This window comes from Dysidea avara, chromosome 10, assembly GCF_963678975.1.
Source record: "Dysidea avara chromosome 10, odDysAvar1.4, whole genome shotgun sequence".
NCBI classification, from domain to species: domain Eukaryota; kingdom Metazoa; phylum Porifera; class Demospongiae; order Dictyoceratida; family Dysideidae; genus Dysidea; species Dysidea avara.
In genome coordinates, this window is record NC_089281.1 from 9,852,377 (window position 1) to 9,874,158 (window position 21,782).

Sequence of the window (21,782 nt, forward strand, 5' to 3'; positions counted from 1 at the left end):
TACTAGTGCCTTTATAACAACACTTCAGAAACACTTGGCTGCATTAATAAGATTTTTACATTACTGAGTCTTAGGCCATCACTATTTTATTCCTTGTTTCCTATCACTGTCTGCATCAATTTTTAGTCAGCCACACCAAAATTTTAAACCAGGAGTGCCTACAGCTGGCCTTTGGCCGGCTGTGGGCACACGCCTGATTTACTGAAACTATTTCTGAAATGTGTATGTGTGTTTTTATGTATTTGTTAGTCTTTCTGCACCCACACGAGCAAAAACTTTGTTCACTGGGAAAACCTACCTTTTGGGCACAAGCAAACATTTTGGGAAAACTCCATTGAAAATTTCAACAATTTTTTCAATATTAATTTTTTTTTGTACATTTGGATAAAGCAACTATTAAACATTCTTGCTGTGAAGTTTTACACCCATAGCTTCTTTTTCTTAGGAGATATGGATGATTATATCAGACCATGTAGTAATTTCACATGCGTGGGACAACAATTAACTTACAAATTGGGTGATTTGTTCAGGTGCTGGAATGGCTAAAACTTAGTCTTAGACAATAATACATGGGATTTAATTGCAGAAGTGTACCAAGAATACTTAATCAAACTATCAGAAAAAAAAATGTCTTTTAAAGTATTCTAGATGGTAAAAACGGAATTACTGGTAAACAAAGTGATTTGTTACCATTTGTCACCCTTAATCACTCACAGAACTTAATACATTACCATAAAAGTTAGTTTGTAATGTACAGGAGAGAAAATTGGCCATATCTCAGGAATGCTTAAAGATATTAAGCTGAAATTTTGACACAAGATAGATGAGTACCCAGTACCTTATTTAAGCTATAAAACAGAAAATTGACCAATGTGCCAAAAAGGTAGGTTTTCCAAGATCAAGTCACAATTTATGCGAGAAATTAAAGCCACATAGAGCCTGTACTAAACTTCCAAGCAGGTAAGCTTTGGTTTAAGGCAGTTAGTACATGCCAATTTGAAATATGGGTGAAGCGAATTTATAAGGACGCGGTGAAAGTCTCCAATTGGGCTCTACAGAATTCAAACAGCCAAAAAACAGCACAGCTGGCCTCCTAGGCTACCAGGTATAATGAATTCCTTTGAGTTGAAAAGGGGGTGCGCCTGTACATAAGCAATAAATATATAAAGAGGCTTTGTCTGGAGAATGTGCGTAAGAAAATGCTATTGACAAACTATAAAACAGTTAAGAATATACTTCTGTGCACTATTAGTGGGTTAAAGTGGTTTGTTCGAGTACATTTCCTTAGCAGTGCTTAGCAACGTAATTACAGTATTACAAAACACAAATTACTACTAGCTATTTAAAAAATTAAACATTTCAAAAGGAAGTAGGGGTTGACATGCTACAAAAAGTAAGGAAACAAGCTCAAAAATGTTACAGCTGAGATGAGAAATGATCCAGCAGTAAAAAATAAGGAAACAAGATTAGACGACTAATTGTTAAAATGAGACACACTTTAATGCCTACTTTTGGCTAGCATCTTGAAATGAGACCATCAAATTTGCCAAAAGTTGGAATTAAAGTGTGTCTCACTTTAGCAAGTAGTCATCTAATCTTGTTTGCTTAATTTTTACTGCTGGATCATTTCTCATCTCAGCTGTAACATTTTGAGCTTGTTTCCTTAATTTTTGTAGCATGTATAATTATATCAATCCCTACTTCTTTTTGAAATCTTAAAATTTTTAAATAGCTAGTTTGCTTACTTTTTTGTCTAGCTAGCTAGTTATACTCTTTTTGTTTTCTACATAGTATAAATATCACTTGAAGCAGTTATCTTTTACCTTAGTACGCAATAAGCGCCGCCTCTAAAATAATTATTGTCTTGTCTTTTAAAGCTATTACAGCAATTGTTTAAGGCTTCAGCTGCATTTCTATTGGCCTAAATGTTGATAATTTTACAGTAAAACATCGCTGGATAGTCCACCATTATAAGAATGGAACTCTCACTTTTAGAAGTCTGGATCCTGAAGTGGATCCGCCCCTCAAAGACATTATTAGCTAGCTACCTCACAAAAAAGCTAAACTGGTAATTAAGACTATATAAAATGACTACCCAGCATTAACAAATGCTAGAGACAACTCCTTGGGTACTACACCCATTCACCCTCATCTTAAGCACACGTATTCACACTTTGTTAAAATCATGTGTTTGGGTTGTGGCGCGCCGCAAATATTAAGCACCGCAACTATTAAGCACTGCAACTATTAATTATCCTTCGAGAAGAACAAAGAAGCGGATGAATGATGGAAGCAAACAGTATGGTGCAGTGGACAGAACATAATTGGAACGATTCATGAATCCGCCATTATTACCTTGACTGTCTGAAATTTCTGGAGCCGTACACCTAGCGCTACCAGGTCTTACAGCAGGTAAGACCTAATGTAAGTGAATTTTGAAAATTTTAAAACTCACTGTACATCGAAACATTCGACTTTTCGCTTCGTTTACCCAAGGTACAGCATCATTATAACAGTACTAATGCATTCCAGGTGGTTTTTTCTGGTAAAACTTATTGCAAGGCCATTTTTTAAAGTGTGAAAATCCACAAAACCATATGATTTCTTACCAACCCCTACTATACAGTACTATCGTACTGTATGATGATTCAATTGTGTATGTAGCAATAAATCAAAACCCAAAATAAATGTTAGTTTAGTACACTGTTAATTAGTTCCAATTAGGTTTGTTTGCTGCATGGCACCTGGTTTTTAGAAGTAGCACAACATCGACTCCTGTGAATTCCCTATTTGTGACCCAGTCTGGGAAAACCGGGCTTATCGCCTATTTAAAAGTATCGAAAAATGCTGGTTTTAAGTATTTAGTATGTTGTAGTTCGCCAATGGTTGAAGCTATGTGTACCAAATGTTCACACGTTTTACACCAATTCTTTACCTCCCAGAGCATCCACTGTGCAAGTAGCCAACAACTAAGTTTCCCGCCATTTTAGATAGTTTTTAAACCGAGGTTGACTGTATCAGGCGAGCTGGAAATTGGGTGGGAGGTGGAGGGAGGGGGGGGGCTGGAAGGCGGGAAAGATGGTGTTCAAAAATTGAAAAGGAAGGCCAAGGGATGAAAATTAGGCCAAGTTTTGGGCCACTGAGGTCTCAAAACTGGCTAAAATGAAAGGAAATTCACAGCAGAGGTACTTATTCAATGCCACAGAGCTGTACAGCCACATACAGTCATCCCCAGGCTGACCAGAGCTCCATTAAGGCCCCACACCACACGTACGGATCGCCACTGGGCTAGGGAAAGGCAGCCAGCAAAACCAGACCACTCAAGTCTAGCTGATTTTGATTGTGGAATTAGATAGTTTATTCATGTAGGTTTGTGTCCTGGGTGAAAAATCGAATCTGCTGACAAGGGCGATAAGACCGGTTTCTCAGACTGAGTCACATTTTATGATGGAGGAAGGCAAGGTAAATGTTGAGTGTTAAGGTAAATGTGCATTTAGCATAGCAGAAAGGTAACTAAAGGACTGGAGTTCCTCCACTCTTGTTGAACTGGGTGCATAGTCTTGCACCTTTTAAGATTGAGATACTCTAATCATAGATACTAGAATACATAATGGATTGGAAACACAATACACTTTACGGTTACTGGGCTCGATACAGTCACATGATTTATGGCAACGATACAAGGTGTACAAACTGCAACACTGAGACTGCTATTACAGATTTTAGAAAGCGTTAAATCATTGCTAATGGATTCAGCTATTTATTGGTTTATGACTGAAGGTTAGTCGTTTCATACAACCAAAGGTGTGAAGGAAAGAACATGAAGTTTGTGCTTAAAAACTAGTGTGGGGGTTTTAGTGTATAGGGCATATTACATATGAAGTTCTAGAAGTGCTATACAGTTTCGCCACATCGTAGTGAGTGCTCATAATTATTTTTAGCTCTGTACAGCAGTTACTTTCCGTAAGCGAAGCAAAAGAATGGCTACATGACAGTAGTTGTTGTGGGGGTTTTCCTGGCTTTGTGAAAACAAGTCTAGCACAATACATGCTACACTAATGAAAAGTTCATACCTTTGAGAGTGCAAATAAAATATGAATGAAGTGAACAAGATATCTGTTTTCGAGAAAACTCTGGGCGGACTTGACAAAAAAGTATTATGCCTATTGAAAACATTGCTGTGCCCCGTAAATATCATCCCGTGACCGTATTGAGCCCTGTAACCGTAAAATGTATTGCGTTTCCAATCCATTATCACTACTGGACAATAAATTCATGCTGTTGATTTCCCATGATCCTCATGAAATACCCATGAAAGTTGCACTTGGTATTTTTCATGGGTAATGAAATACCCATGAAATGCACGAAGCAAAACAATGTACCTATAAACAACCTATGAATGAGTGAGTTTTCATGGGTTTGTATGTATGCACAACCCATGAAAAGCCAGTGAAATCAAACCTATGAAGAACCTGTGGAAAGTCAATAAATATTATTCATAGGTTTTCAACAGGTTTTTCATGGCTGTGATTTCACAGATTTTCATGGTGTACAAACCCATGAAAACGTATTAACTGTAGTGCACAATTTTTGTTACAGGTGGACTTGTATTGCAACAGACAATTTGAGCAACTACGGTGGAGGATCACACAGAGATAATCCACATCTGTTGAATTTCTCAAAGGCATTTTGATTATAAAGTTTCTGACCAGCACCTATGTATATCACAAGTTACATCATTATGGCAATTCATTCGTTCATGGGTTGTTCATGGGTACATCATTTTACTAGAACATTTCATGGGTATTTCAATACCCATGAAAAAAAAACCAACTGCAGCTTTCATGGATATTTCATAGGATCATGGGAATTTCATGGTAATAGCATGGATTATTGTCCAGTAGTGTATGTATTCTAGTATCTATGCTCTAATAGAGCAGTCATGTATATCATGAACCACGATAGTGGGTTCATAATAGGGATTGCCCATGTTTTTTGCAAAAATCCTAATAGAACGCTCACCTAAAAACCACCTTGAAAATCATCCTTCAACTCAAAACAACCCTCTGGTGGTTCTTTGCAAGGAGTATAGGTCCACTAGCAAGTATCAAGTGAAAAGGAAACAGCAAGTGTATTTCAGACAAAACTGAAATTTGCCTGTTTGTTCATATTATTACTATTATTATTACTAGGACCACGTCACATACAACCAAGTACATACACCAACGTTGCAACCTACCCATTGGGCAAGTATAACAGCACTCAGAGCAGTGTGTGTGTACCGGTGGAAATGATACATATGCATACATACACAGGCAAGGGAGTTTAACTGGCATCAGAAAACCACAATACTAAATCACAACCTACACAAAAGCCAAGTTAAGTTAGCTATATTGAAAGTAACTGTATATTGTAGGTGTGACGTGTCTCTGAAGATGACTTAGCAGTGAAGTGAGGCTATGCAGAACAAGGGACATGGTGAAGGCACAATTAGCAATTGATCCCAATCAAGCCAATATGGCACAACAGACTCTGTTGTAACTAGAGGCCACTGGTGATGTGCCACTGAGTATATCAGCGGTGTGGCATTGGCACAGTGATCACAGTCTATAATATTATATCCTATCTTCATCCTAGCAAGCCAGATGAAGGATGAAGATGTATAATACAATTACATTACTCATTACCTTGTTGTTCCAGCTGGTTGTTTATGAGCACATCAGCTGGTATCCCAACTGGTCATCAGCTGGTTGTTCACTGCATGACGCCTGGCCTGCATACAAAATAAACAGATACAAACATTTAAACATACTTGTAATGTTGTTGTTTACGCGTAAGGTGGCCTCTGGCTCTGCTGTATTCACTCCACAGATGTTTACTAATCTTCTCCTTCTAGCAATCTGTAATTAAACAAGGGTGTGGTGCCGGGCGTTATATAGAATTACATGTACGGTAAAGTCATTAGCACGAACAGGGGTACTTATTATACGGTTGTGCCTTCATTCACAGGCGAATCTATCCCCACTTAGTTCGTGTCTCTAGGCCTCGTATTCTTCTCAAACATTATTTATTATTTATTTATTTATTTATTTATTTCATTCATTCATTATTAATGACATAATTTTAACCGCATTTCGTATTATTCTTAATACTTGGTTGTATAACTAGGCCCGGGGCAAATACAACCAAGTACAATCACCAACGGGACAACAAACTAATGGGGCATGTACAAACAGTGCATGGCCACCACAGTGTGTGCAGACCAGCGTTGAAACCGGGTCGGGTCATCCGGGTCACATTTTCTCCGGGTCATCCGGGTCTGACCCGGATTGGATCACGTGAGAAACGAAATTGTTCGTTTGACGACGTGGAACTTATAAACGCTATCGCGTAGCTCTTTCGTGAGCCATGCCCACCTATCGTATTACCGACATATGCTCAGCCATGCCTACTTGTTAGTAAGTGCAGTATGTAGCACGAAACTGAGGGTATCTATGGTGAGGGGTAGCTATTGTGAGTAGGTGAAGACCTTTTTTTTTTTTTTTTTTTTTTTTTTAAATTTGGTCTTCAACCTACAGCTAGGCTGAGGTTGCAATATTTACTCAACACGAATCGAACGCTCAAAATGTAGACTTGTTCGCTCACCCGAGGCTAGCCGAAACACGTCTCGGCTTTAATTAATCCGGATCACATCCGGGTCACATCCAGGTCTGACCCGGATTGCTATCCGGGTCAGTGGGTCATCCGGGTCAGCAGTAGTGACCCGGTTTCAACGTTGGTGCAGACCATGTAGAAAAGATGCACAGGAAATGATACATATGTATATGTACACAGTCAAGGGCATTTAACTGGCATCAGAAAACCATAGTACTAAAACACAACTGACACAAAAACCAAGTTAAGTTAGCTATATTGAAAGTTTATATTGTATAGGTGTGACGTCTCTCTGAAAATGACCCAGCAGTGAAGTGAGGCTATGTAGAACACAGGATGTGGTGAAGGCACAATAAATGATCCCAATCAAGCCAATATGGCACAACAGACTCTGTTGTAACTAGAGGCCACTGGTGATGTGCCAGTATATCAGCGGTGTGGCATTGGCACAGTGATCAGTCTATAATATTATGCATACAGCCATTCACAACATACAGGAGATAGTTACACATTGTTGTATATGCAGCAATGCATCTTCTTGATTATTACAGACTTACAGTAGAGTAGCTAGTAGTTAAGCCAGGTGGAAAATAATTCCAGCCACTAGCAAGCCAGATGAAGGATGAAGATGTATACTACAACTACAAGTATTACATTACTCATTACCTTGTTGTTCAGGGACCGCATCAGCTGGTTGTTCACTGGAGCGCATATCCTGCATACAAAATACAGTTACAAACATTTAAACTTACTTGTAATCTTGCTGTTTACGTGTAAAGTACTCCGTGGATGTTTAATAATCTTCTCCTTTGCACAATTTGTAATTAAGCAAAGGTGTGGTGCTGGGCATTATATAGAATTACATGTACGGTCAGGTCATCAGCACGAACAGGCGTACTTATTATACGGTTGTGCCTTTATTCACAGGCGAATCTATCCCCGCTTAGTTCATGTCTCTAGGCCTTGTAGTTTTCTCAAACATTATTTATTATTTATTTATTCATTATTATTTATGACGTAATTTTAACCACATTTCGTATTATTCTTAGTACTTGGTTGTATAATCATTCTTACTAGGCCCGGGGCAAATACAACCAAGTACAATCACCAACAGGACTACTAATGGGGCATGAATAAACAGTGCATGGCAAACACAGTATGTGTAGGTAGAAAAGATGTATGATAACACAATTCTATAGGAATTGACTGACACATATACATAAGGGATGTATTAGCAGACCACGGTAAGATTGGGGGTATTTCAACTGTCTGTCACCTACAACTGATATCTGAGTTATGTATATATTTAACATGAGCTGGTTCATTTGTACTAAAATGATCACATGATGCCATGGATATGCTGCAAAACCAAAAAAAAAAGGGAATTGGAGAACAAATGTGGCTGAAATGCAATACTAGAATTTCATGGATATGTCAGTGTGTGCAAGTATGTGGAGCATTGCCGATGATGGCAGAGTGTAGCTACATATAATAATAGCAGTTAATAGCAAGCACAACCATGCACATAGCAATTAACAGCCTAAGGGTGCATTTTGTGTATGTTGTTGTTCTCTCCATCAGTGATCAATCTCTGTGTATGTGGGATGCAATTTGGCAGTTTCTCAGGGCCCATATCAGTGATCAATCTGTGTACTCCTGGTACTAAAAGGCTTCAAGTGGAGAGCTATGCATCATCACAATTACATACCAGCTGGAAACTGCACCTTCTTCGCATAATGGCCTGCCAGGTGAGGCTTTCTCCCATCTCATACATGAGTGAAGGTAGCCTAGTTACGCGAGACTAAAGAAACAAGACTATCAAAGTGTTTTAACCAACACAAACTAACCTCCAGTGATTAGTAGCAACTTTCAATAACGTTGTTTAGTAAGCAGGAGTAGCAACCACTTGTCTTCCAATCGAAAAAGTCGCTATTGCCCACTTTCAAACACAAATGAACAGTAGTTTGCTTGTCTAAAATCCGCCTGATCTATTAATAGTGGGCGTCACGTGCTAACTGTTTTGATCGGTATTAAATAAAATCGTCATACGTTTCTATCACCTCCATGATAAGACCCCCCCATTATACGATTGTCTCTTCATACAACATGGATTCTATTCCTGGTGAGTGCGAAGCCTTAGGCCTTGTAGTTTTCTCAAACATTATTTATTTATCATTTATTCATTCATTATTTATGATGTAATTTTAACCAAATTTCGTATTATCATGAACCACGATAGTGGGTTCATAATAGTGATCGCCCATGGTTTTTGCAAAAATCCTAATAGAACGCACACCTAAAACCACCTTGAAAAGCATCCTTCAACTCAAAACAACCCTCTGGTGGTTCTTTGCAATGAGTATAGTCCACTAGTAGGTATCAAGTGAAAAGGAAACAGTACGTGTATTTCAGACAAAACTGAAAATTGCCATTTTGCTCATCACGAACCACGATAGTGGGTTCATAACAGGGATCGCCCATGTTTTTTGCAAAAATCCTAATAGAATGCACACCTAAAAGCCACCTTGAAAAGCATCCTTCAACTCAAAACAACCCTCTGGTGGTTCTTTGCAATGAGTATAGGTCCACTAGTAAGTATCAAGTGAAAAGGAAACAGTATGTGTATTTCAAAATATGCCCGTTAGTTCATATTATTATTATTCATATTATGGCCTCCACTATTTCACGGAACGGAACAGAATCACCCACTAAAACATGGAACGGAACAAATATTGATACCTCAGTATGAAAACATTCACATGACTTTGATCATAAAACATCACATGCTGTGCATGGCAGCAGATGACAACAGCCGACGTCAGCAGATGACAGCAGCTGACGTCAGCAGCCGACGTCAGCAGATGACAGCAGCCGACGTCAGCATCCTCAGCGAGATGTCAGCTTCTCAGTTGCTCTTACAGTATATAGTCTAACTCGACAGTGGTAGAATTAAGTGGAATGGTGGAAGCGTAAGGTGTAGGACACAGACTGTTATACATTGGAGAAGGAAAGATGGCTTTCAATGTGTTTATGGTTCGCGACTCGTCTTTAAGTGTACAAGAAGCATCAACTCTGCTTGTAAAAGCATGGCGCACTTCAAGCGATAAGGTTTCTTCTCTTCCTCTAATGGGAGGAGAAATTTTTATATTTATCGTGGTGACTCGGATGCTGAAAGAGGTAAGCTACTATAGTTAACTGGTAGCTAATTGCATTGACGAGGTGGCTTCATAATAGCTACATACAACACCCCAAGACTGATGTAAACTGGTCGCTAGGTATTGCATTGCATTGACTAGCAAATCCAGGTGTTAATTTTTCCTTTAGAGAAGTAGCTAAATGGCCTTATATACAGTGTATAATTAAACCAATGGTGTTCTTTTTATGTTAGTATATGTATGTTATATTTACACATGTAGAAGACTGGAGATGTGACCAACTTCGCTGTGTTAATCGAGATGTTAAGCAGTTACCAATCGAAAGCCCAGTAGTCCGAAAATCATATTTTCAAACTCAGCTTGTAAGTGGTCCTTCCAAATGCTTTACCAAAGAGGCATACAAATTATTGGATTCAGATTGTGACATGACTTTAATTCATTACTTGGGTGATGAGAAGATGACCGAGCAGTCTCCTCGTGGCAATAGCAAGGAGGATACGCAAAGAAATTTTAGTAGAACTTGCCCATCTGTATTAAGGGCTGTAAAGGAGCAGTGTGAAACAACTAGTTTGATGAAAGTATACAGGAATGAAATCACCAAGGTTCCACCACACTCACATCTATCGGTAAAGCAGCCCAGAGACATAAAACAAGTTGAGAATTTCCGCTCTGGTATCCTAGCAAGGCAGAGATTGTCACATGACGGCATTTTAAATTTGCATGACCTTGCCATAGATATGCCACACTTTTCCACTCCATTCACACCCATCCAGACCTCGTTTGTGTTTGTGGACAAAAGGATATCATTAATGAAATGGACAGGGTTCTCCTTTTGACATCACCAGGCCATCAGCTGCTCTCTTACGACACCACATTCAACCTGGGGGATTTTTATGTATCTGTTTTATCATTCAGACATGTTCTTTTCAAAGAAAACCCAATTATCCCTGCAGCATTTGTGTTACATGAGCAAAAGTTCCAAACAGTACATGAGCATTTTTTTGAAGTGCAAGTTGTCACCAACCCTTTCAAAAACTACTCACCCAATTGTAACAGATGAGGAAAGAGGCTTTGTGAATGCTATTGCTAAATACATGGAGTCATGCTGCCATCTTAGGTGTTGGAATTACATATTTCAAGATGTAAGGAGATGGCTTCGAGACCCTAAACGTAAAGCTCCAGCTTTGGACACTGCTAGTTATTTGCAAGACATGAGAGCTCTCTTCCACTTACCAACAGAAGAAGAGTACAATGAAGAATTAGTAAAGATGAGATGTCGAGAAAATGGAGTGCTGCGTTTCTTGAATACTACTACACTGAATTAGCACCTGATATCACTCCTATTGTAAGGTGGGAAATTGAACCTCTTGGTGTGTATAATCCATTCAGTGGCATTACAAACAATCAGGCTGAAGGACTAAACTTGTATTGCAACATTTGAGAGATTGGCGTGAAGGGCCAATTGACTGCATGGCCCTTGCAATGAACTGTTTACAAGGATATTACAAACTTGAGCTAGCTCGTGGCAAACAAGGTCTAGGAAATTACCATCTACATCCCATATTTTCCAACATTGCAGATGGACAGATCCTGATTCCAAGTGATCACGTTTACCAACCAGAAGAAATAGTGAAACGCCTTAAGAGAATCTCAACAGAAATGATTCATTGCAATCTCAGTTGCAGCAGACAAATGCACAGATTCAGACAATGTGCAATTTTCTAAGAAGAGGAAATTAGAAAATGCTCAATTGACACAGTTGGAGAGAGCTAAACAAGTTGTCGAAAACCGTAATAGTTTAGACCCACATCTAAAGACTTTCACAGTAATAGGAATTAGTGGTCAAGCACGATTAGTGACTTTACACCCAAAAGAATCTTGTTCGTGTCCTTCTAATACAACTTGCTATCATATTTTAGCTGCCAGGTTAAGGATTGGAGAAACCGGAAACAATGGCCCCAAGAAAATAATTAATCTAACACAACTGTACAAAAATGCTTGAGGTAAAAAAGAGAAAAGGTCCAGTCGTAAGAAACCAAGACTTGGAGACTATGAAATACATCCAGCACCAAATGCAAATGTTACACACAGTAAGTCCAATACAGTCTGTAATTTTGTAAATGAAAAGTTTGGTTGAAGTAGAGTAAATATTTTTGCTACAAATTTCCAGTTCACCTATATGTTATGCAAACTTTCTAGTGTTTCTTAATGCAAAACTTAAAGCTTTTGTTAAAACTTTTACGTACCTATTGCAGTGCAGTTGTACGTATATGTGCTTGTGTTATGTTCTCTATTTCAGCTACATGTTGTCATTTTATTCATTTACGTATACATACATAGATCTGGAAGTCACTACTAATGGATCGCAGGATAATTAACAAGTGTTCCCGAGTGCAAGTCTACCATGTATGTACCTATTATGTGAGTAATAAGTGCTTTGAATTAAGAAAATAGGCACAAACCTATCGGATGATGAAGACTTTGGCTTAAGTCTGGTCTTGGTGATATGAATGGATATGATTTTGATGATACATCTCAGCCTCCTGTTGACAAGGATGGTATAGTTGGTAAGTATTATAATTTACTAAATAAATAATCTATAAATAACTTATTTTTTGAAATATAAAAACTGCCTTTTGCAGTACAGTTATATAGTGCATACAATTTCACCAAGGAATTCTATTTAAGGCTGAAACAAATAGTACAAATATTTGTTCGTTCGTTAAGAAATGTTTGTATTTATTAGCAATTTTGTTATTCATTAGCCACAAGCCTATCGGATGATGAAGACCCTGGCTTAAATTATGATCTTGATGATATGAATGGATATGATTTTGGTGATACATCTCATCCTCCTGTTGACAGGATGGTAAGTATTTTTGCACTACCTGCAACATAAATCTTTATCAGTGACTACGCTGTCTTAATTTGTATGATGTGCACCTGTCACATGTTGACATATTCAGCAGATTGTTGAAGTAGATAAACCAAGGTGTATAGTGCATGTAAATCTGTTCCAGATCATGTACTGTGCATGCTGTGACCACTGTTACAGACATTTTAGCTTCTCAATTTGAAGTTTTAAATGTGAGGGTAACATTATATTCTATAGTCCTTGTTAGTGCCCCATAATGACTACCACATGATGCTTGTAGTATTGCTTTGCTTGTTATAGGATTAACCAAACTGAAGAAATCAGTGAAGCTTTCTCAAGAGCCAACACTGTTGTATGCTGCTCAAATTTCATACACACAGAAGATAGAAATTTATATCGGTGACATCACCAAACTCTACAGAAGTGATGTTCTAGTTAACGCTGCTAATGGTGCTCTACAACACAAGGGAGGGCTTGCAAAGGTCATAGCAGACAACGGAGGTGATGTAATCCAAAAAGCTTCCGATGAATATGTGAATCGATATGGACAAATTCAAGAGGGAGATGTGTGGCTGACAACAGAAGTTGGAAAGTTAAATTGTAAAGCATTGGTTCACGCTGTTGGTCCTGTTTGGAGAGGTGGGAAATTTAAAGAAGAGCCACTACTTTACCAGGTATGCACCAACAGTATGAAGGCAGCAGAGGGATACACTTCGATCAGTATCCCTGCTATTAGCAGTGGAATATTCAACTTTCCTATTAAAGAATGTGGCATGATAATAACTAAGCAGTGAAGGACTACTACCACAATAATCCCTATTCTTCAATTACAAGTACGAAATTGTGCCTGTATTCAGAAACTGATGCTAAAATGTTCATACAAGCACTTAAACTTCATGAATCTCTTAATAGCAGGCAGAAGGAGACATCAGTAAAATGTGTATATGAGCCAGGCTGTAGAAATAATGCTGCATTTAAATTAGCAAAGACTTTACGAGAAAAGAACCGAAGTACTTTGACTACCAACACTATACCCAGATATAAACAGGATGTGGTTACCATAGAAGACTGTGTTGATTCAACTGAAGGAACCAAGTATTGGATAGAATCTTTGGGGTTACTCAGATCTGATAAAGAAATATTACGGAGTAGAAGGTCTTGGTTGAACTCTTCCATCATCGATGCATCACAGCATTTATTGTCAAGACAATTTTCAATTTCTGGATTTCAAAGTGTAGGATGTGCGTATACTATGTCATTCGCTGTTCAAAGATCATTTATTCAAATAATTCATGACCAGTCAAGGAACCAATGGCTTGTAATATCTAATTCATCCAATGCAGCTACTGTGAATGTGTATGATAGTCTATTCCATGACCTATCACCTAGCTCAGAGCAACAGATAGCCTCCATAATGAACACGCAATACAATCAGTTGAAAGTTGACTTCATAGATGCTCAACGTCAAAGTGGCCCTGATGACTGTGGTCTTTTTGCAATAGCATTTGCGACAACACTATGTAATGGCAAACAGCCTGAATCAATGTTTTATGATCAGCAAAAAATGAGATCACATCTTCTAAGCTGTTTTGAAGCTGTTTTGAAGCTGTTTTGAAAAAAGAGTTCTGGAACAGTTTCCAATTGTAAAAAAACGAAGAATCAGGACAAAGAAAATTGTAAATACTCAAATGATTGACATCCATTGTATATGCAGAATGCCTGAAATAAGTGGCTCGCCAATGGTATCATGCTCTGATTGTAATACATGGTACCATGGTACAATATGCGTGAAAGTTGACTTGGAAGCCAAACACACTTTGGTACTGTGACAATTGTAGAACTTAATTAACTTTCATATATTACATCTTGTGTATCTATAAACTAAAAGACGCTGCTGTTTAGTTATATTGTGATGTTTGTTTGTTTGTTTTTGTCAAGAATGGCTATTTGTGTTAATTAATAATGAATTATTAATTCCCAAATTATTATGTTTAACCATAGCTAAGCCTATAACTAACAATTCTACATGGTGGTCATTTAGATGTATAGCTAATATTAGCACTATACCTTGCTTTAAGCGACGTTTATCGTGACAGTATAGATATAGCTACGGATGAGCGAAACCGCACAGGTATTGAGGTTGTTACTGCGGTGCTATATACTCACTAACTAAATCCTTTTCTTGCGAGATATCAATTTCTGTATCGATATTTGGTCCGTTCCGTGTTTTAGTGGGTGATTCTGTTCCATTCCGTGGAATAGTGGAGGCCCATATTATTATTATTCTTTCGCAGGCATAGCGAAGTTTACAAGGAGAATCCTGGGATAAAAAATAGCCAGGCTTGCTGAATGGATCATTGTGCGTGTCCATGACCTATTTTTGATTTCGTTTTCAGATGGAAACAGCCCAAACTGGGCCGTTTCTTCTTGCCAAAACGCCATTACGTTCGAGAAGCCATACAAGATCATGCTCAAAGTTAGGTTTTTTGGTGTGCGCTACTTGTGGCTAATAGAATCTGTCTTTATTAAACTCAGTATAGGCCAGGAAACTAAATCTGGGCTGATGACTTTGTTGCAGGGTGATTTTTTCGCTCCGTGATTATTGTACGTGGGCGGGTTATCCAGATTAAATACTCTAATAGAGCAGTCATGTGAATACTCTAATAATGCAGTCAAGGGTATAACAGAGTGTTGTGAAGTGTAATTTTGCATTCTGCCTAGTAACACCGTCAACTTTTCAGTACACACATGAAACTGATAAAATTGCAATGTGCATACAGACTGAGAGTCACAATGTGCATACAGACTGAGAGTCTCCTAATATGAGCTACAATTTACATTACTGGTGCCTTTAATAGCTGTCAAATTCAGTGCAAGGATTGTTGTTATACACTTAACTGCATTATACATTAGGGTGAACTCCCTTCAGACTGAAAGAGGGCATATGTAACACCAGTATACAAGAAAGGCCCATGTACTAATCCATCAAACTATAGACCTATATATCATTGATTAGTATACTTGCTGCAAGTTGTTGGAACATATCATCTCCTCAGCAATATCTTCTCACACTATTGACAACAATATCGTGTACAAATTAACATGGATTTCTTTGATTGATAATGAAGACTGTGGTGAATAGTGTAATTTGCCTTCTGCATAGTAACACCGTCAACGTTTCAGTACAAACATGAAACTGATCAAATTGCAATGTGCATACAGACTGAGAGTCTCCTAATATGAGCTACAATTTACATTACCGGTGCCTTTAATAGCTGTCAAATTCAGTGCAAGTCTTCATAATCCATTACTGGATTAATAAAAAGTACACAAACTAGATGAATAAAAAATTGGAAATTTTAAAATGAGAATAGGGATCGCTGAAAAAAGCCACAAAACAAGAAGGGATCGCTGGGGTGGTAATGTAAACCACAAATCCCTATTTTGACTCACTTCAAAATGACAGAGTATGTAACTAAAGATTTATGACAGAGTCAAAATAGGGATTTGTGATTTACATTACCACCCCAGTGATTCCTTCTTGTTTGGTGGCTTTTTTCAGCGATCCCTATTTCCATTTTAAAATATCCAATTTCATTATTATTATTATTATTAATAATATTATTTTGTTTCACTCATGTACAGCAAAAGTTATCCACTTTTTCGTGCTAAAAACTATATAGCCATGCTTACTGAGTCCTTCGTGTCCATGACCTATTTTTGATTTTGATTTCGGATGGAAACAACCCAAACCGGGCCGTTTCTTCTTGCCAAACCACCATTACGCACAAGAAGCCATACAAGATCGCATTAGGGGTTAGGTTTTTTGGTATGCACTAATAAAATCTGTCTTATTATCAGTATAGGTCAGGAAGCTTAATCTGTGCTGAAGACTGTTGGTTTTTCGTTCCGTGATTATTGTATGTGGGCAGGTTATCCAGATTAAATACTCTAATAGAGCAGTCACGTGAATACTCTAATAATGCAGTCAGTGTATAACAACAATCCTTGCACTGAATTTGACAGCTATTAAAGGCACCAGTAATGTGAATTCTAGTTCATATTAGGAGACTCTCAGTCTGTATGCAGATTACAATTTGATCAGTTTCATGTGTATTCTGAAACATTGCCAGTATTACTATGCAGAATGCAAAATTACACTATTCATAACAGTCTTCATTATCAAGAAAAGAAATCCATAATCCATTATAATGGATTAATAAAAAGTACACAAACTAGATGAATAAAAAATTGGAAATTTTAAAATAGGAGTAGTGATTGCTGAAAAAGCCACAAAACAAGAAAGGATCGCTGGGATGGTAATGTAAACCACAAATCCCTATTTTGACTCGTTTCAAAATGACAGAGCATGTAACTAAAGGTTTATGATAGAGAGTCAAAATAGGAATTTGTGGTTTACATTACCATCCCAGCGATCCCTTCTTGTTTTGTGGCTTTTTTCAGCGATCCCTATTCCTATTTTAAAATTTCCAATTTTTTATTCATCTAGTACTCTACATAGCTACATGAGCAGTGCTGGTATTTAATTCTTGGCCCCTCTTCCTGGCATTAAAATGTTTAATGTGGAAATGGTCCTGCACATAGGGCAGGTAACCAATGCTAGTACTGTATAACATGCAATATGAGAACTAGAGGTTATAAATTACTCAAGCCCTCATCTCATTGTTTTGGTCTTATCAACTATATCAGTACTAGGGTGAGAAATGACTACACTATACATGGAACAATCTTACAAGTAGTAATGTGGAAAATATTCAATCAGCTGTATACAACTCATTTTATAACTTCAGATTTAAGTTTCATAATTAATATAGTTAACTTTTGTTGCGTTTGTTGCATATGTATGTAGTATGTACCCTGTATGTATGTATGTATGCATGTATGCATGTATGCATGCATGCATGCATGTATGCATGTATGTATGTATGTATGTATGTATGTATGTATGATGTATGTATGTATGTATGTATGTATGTATGTATGTATGTATGTATGTATGTATGTATGTATGTATGTATGTATGTATGTATGTATGTATGTATGTATGTATGTATGTATGTATGTATGTATGTATGTATGTATGTATGATGTATGTATTATGTGTGTATGTAAGTATGATGTATGTATGTATGTACGTATGTATGTATGTGTAACGAGTCTAATGACGACGCGTAGTTCCAATTGCTACAAGGACACTTCTCCTTAGCTACGCTTCTCTTCAATTCTCGTAACTAACTGTCTGCTACCTGCGTCCCGCGCATGTGCAAGCAGACTATACAATGCATACATACAATATACATATATATATATACTATGGTTACTGAGTCAGTTCATTACATTTCCCCCCTGGTTAAGTCTGCTGCCCCTAGCTAATGTTTCCTTAACCTTCCAATCCAAGGTCCCTCCTGTACTGGCGTCTCTTGGCTTAGTCTGGGTGGGTGGTCTTTTTGACTTATCTGGTGGCCAAAACTGATTGTCCAAAATTTCATCAGGGCACCTTCTGAGACGATCTATGGCTACCAACAGTAGATTTGATTCTGGCCTATCCACCCTTCGGATATGAGCATTGTTGTCTGCCAGTTTAACAACTCTGTAGCGTCCATGGTAAGCTCGAGCTAGTTTCCGGCCCTCCCCAGTCTTTTCAGCAGGCTTCAATAGAAACACTCGGTCTCCTACTGAAAAGTTAGGTGTTCTGGCATGTTGATCATATGCCAGTTTCTGCTGCTACTGTGCTCTCTGGATATGTGTCCTGGCAAGGTCCCATGCTTCTGTTAATTTCTCAGTCAAATAGATGCCATACTCACGCAAATCAACTTGTGACCTTGCTTTAGCAGGAGTTAGTGCAGCTTCAGTGGGCAACCTGGGATCATGACCATAGAGCAAATAGAAAGGTGATTCATGTGTGGATTGGTGCTCACTAGCTCGATAAGCAAATAGGACATAAGGGAGTTTCTGCAATCCCAGTCACGGCCACCCTATTGAGTAGTTTTCGCTAACATAGTGATTAATGTGCGATTGAATCGCTCCACTAACCCATCTGTTTGAGGGTGGTACACTGTAGTGTTTGTTTGGTGAATTCCTAGCAGTTGCGTAACTTCTTTCATTAGCCCTGATAAAAATGCCTTTCCCCTGTCTGACAAGATTTCAGCTGGAACACCATGACAACTTACAATCTCTTCCACTAACAATCGTGCTATTGTAGCTGCAGTTTGATCATGTACAGCAAAGACTTCAGGCCACTTTTTAAAATAAACCATGAAGACAACTGCATACTGATTACTTTTACTTGAGCGTGGAAGTTGCACTACATCAATCCCCACATGATCAAATGGCCCAGAGACTGGAATTGGTGTCAATGGGGCACGTACTGAATGCCCAGTACAATAAGTTGCACATGTTAAGCAACCTCGGCTCCAATGGTGGACATCACTTCTCATCTTTGGCCACCAATAAAGACGCTAAAGCTCACTGTACACTTTAGCATCTCTCAGATGCCCCCCATAGACCCCACCATGAGCTTGTTGGAATAATTCTTCCCGCGATTCTGTAGGGGGTATTACTCTTAAAGTACCACCAGATTGCACATAGTACAATACATCATCAACTAGTGTATATTGGGAGCAAGTAAGAGACACAAGCTTAGCTAGTTTTTCATCTTCTGGCAGGACACCAGATTCAAGAAAACTGATAATGTCTGAAAGTTCCTTGTCTTTCCTTTGCAATGCTGACAACCCTTGATCACTTGTTGGCCTCAGTGCTGCCACTGTTTCAGTGCTCTCCTGCTCCCCAGTTGCTATTGTTCCCTGTGGCACCGCTCTTGATAGTGCATCAGCATTGGAATTATGCTTGCCTGGTCTATGTAGGATGCGAACATCCAGTTCTTGAATGGCCATTCCCACCTGGCCAACTTGCCAGAAGGTTGAGGTGTATTCAACAGAGATTTTAATGTCTCATGGTCAGTATAAATGTTACGCTGGTGTCCATAGAGGTAAGGTCTGAAGTGTTTCACAGCCCATACTACACCTAATGCCTCCAGCTCAGTTGCCCCATACCGTTTCTCAAGGTCTTGCAGACTTCTACTAGCATAGGCAATTGGTCTAACTGATCCATCTTCCATTGCTTGTGCTAACACAGCACCTAAACCAGAGCCAGATGCATCGGTCTATAAATGGTAAATGAAAATCAGGATATGCTAAAATTGGTGCACTTGCTAGCAGTTTCCTTAGGTTGTCAAATGCTGTATGACACAAGGGTGTCCAAGTAAACTCCACATCCTTCTTGGTCAGGGCATGTAGTGGTGTAGCTATACGAGAAAAGTGAGGAATAAACTTCCTGTAATATGATGCCAGTCCCAGGAATGAACGTAATGTCTTGATATTAGTAGGAACTGGGTATTCCAACACAGCTTTAAGTTTGACTGGATCAGTACGACTCCTTCAGCTGACACAACATGTCCAAGATAACAGACTTCAGTCTGAGCAAGTTTACATTTCTCAGGCTTCAATGTGAGACCTGCTGACTTAAGTCTCTCAAACACCTTGACTAAGTTATTGTTGTGTTCTTCAAATGTTATACCTACCACTAACACATCATCAAGATATACCATGCACCCCTCTCTGGCCAATCCAGTCAACACCACTTCCATCAATCTTTTGAAGGTAGCTGGAGCATTTACTAAACCAAAAGGCATCTTTTTGAACTCATATAAATCCCTGAGTATGTGATAAACGCTGTTTTCTCTTGTGAGGCTGGATCCATACACACTTGCCAATAACCTGATGCAAGGTCAAGGGTGGTGAAATACTTTGCTCCAGACAGTAAATCCAACGTGTCATCAATACGGGGAAGTGGAAACACATCAAGCTTGGTAACTCGGTTCAACTGACGGTAGTCAACACAAAACCTGAGCCCTCCATCCTTCTTCACAAGGACGATCGGACTAGCCCAAGGGCTCTGAGAAGGCTGAATCACTTCCTGGGTTAACATATCCTGGACCATCTCATCCACCTTATTTCGAAGAGCAAAAGGTGTGTGGCGTACTGGCTGCCTTACAGGAGGATGATTTCCAGTGTCTATTACATGTTTCACCAGACCAGTTGTTCCTACTTCATGTGGACCCAATGCAAAGATGTCTGAGTACTTTACAATCAACTGTATCAAATGAGACTTCTGCTCAACAGACAAATGGTCCACTTGCAAGTCAATTTGCTCAAGAAGAAGCTTCTCCCTCGGATATGGTGTTGAGGATACGGCTGACACCAACGCCCTAGACATCAGTTGTTCTGGACCACCAATCTGCTCTGCATTCTCCAAGGCTCCCAGCAACATATCTTTCTCCAACTCCACATGACAGTGTCCATGGTTCTCCATAATCAGTGTGAAACACTGGTCAGAGTCAACTTGTACCATTGCATCAGCCACTCCCAATTCAGAATCAGTAATGGTAGGAGTAAATAAAGCCAAACCTCTTGACAGCCACTCTCCTGCTCTGGCCTTAATCAATTTCAGATGTCCTGCCGGAATCTTAGCAGCTGTTAGTAAGTGTACTACTCCACTATCACTTCCTGGTGATTCTTCAATTACTCCTAAGGACAGATTTACTCCTAACAACATTGTTTCTTGGGTTGCTGACTTCTTCACAATCAATGAAAACCCTAGTGCTGGCTGCAGGTCTGTTCCAATAAGGAAATCGTTTGGTGCATCTTTCTGGATCAGTACAATGGCAGACACTTCACAACCTCCTTGCTTAAGAGTCAGTGGTAACTGAGCTATTACGTAGAGTGGGTCACCACTATAGCTCTTTAGTGAAACAGAAGGTACTTGGAACTGTGTTAACATAGCCCTTTTCCAATCCTGTGGAGTCTCATAATCTTTCTTCTGTTCTGCCAAAATCTTCACAGCCTGCTTTAGTGACAACAATGTTACTGGTGAACCAGTGTCTATGAGTGCAGACACCTTCACTCCATTTACAAATACTCCCAAGTAAATGGCTGGTCCTAGCTTTGTAGACTTAATCTCACTGGAAGAGGTTACTCCATGTACTATACCTTCCCCCATAGCCTCATCCATGGCTGAAA

The 21,782-nt window shown here is 38.8% G+C and overlaps 1 protein-coding gene and 1 long non-coding RNA gene across 4 annotated transcripts in view; one reads left to right on the forward strand and one right to left on the reverse strand.

The window, feature by feature from the left end:
• Positions 1-21,782, reverse strand: part of LOC136267937 (3'(2'),5'-bisphosphate nucleotidase 1-like) — a 51,234-nt gene that overhangs the window by 23,107 nt on the left and 6,345 nt on the right. The gene's annotated exons all lie outside the window — the stretch shown is intronic.
• On the forward strand, positions 10,883-12,375 carry LOC136269031 (uncharacterized). Its single transcript, XR_010707198.1, has 3 exons — positions 10,883-11,899; positions 12,150-12,215; positions 12,264-12,375. It is a non-coding gene; the product is annotated as an uncharacterized lncRNA (long non-coding RNA).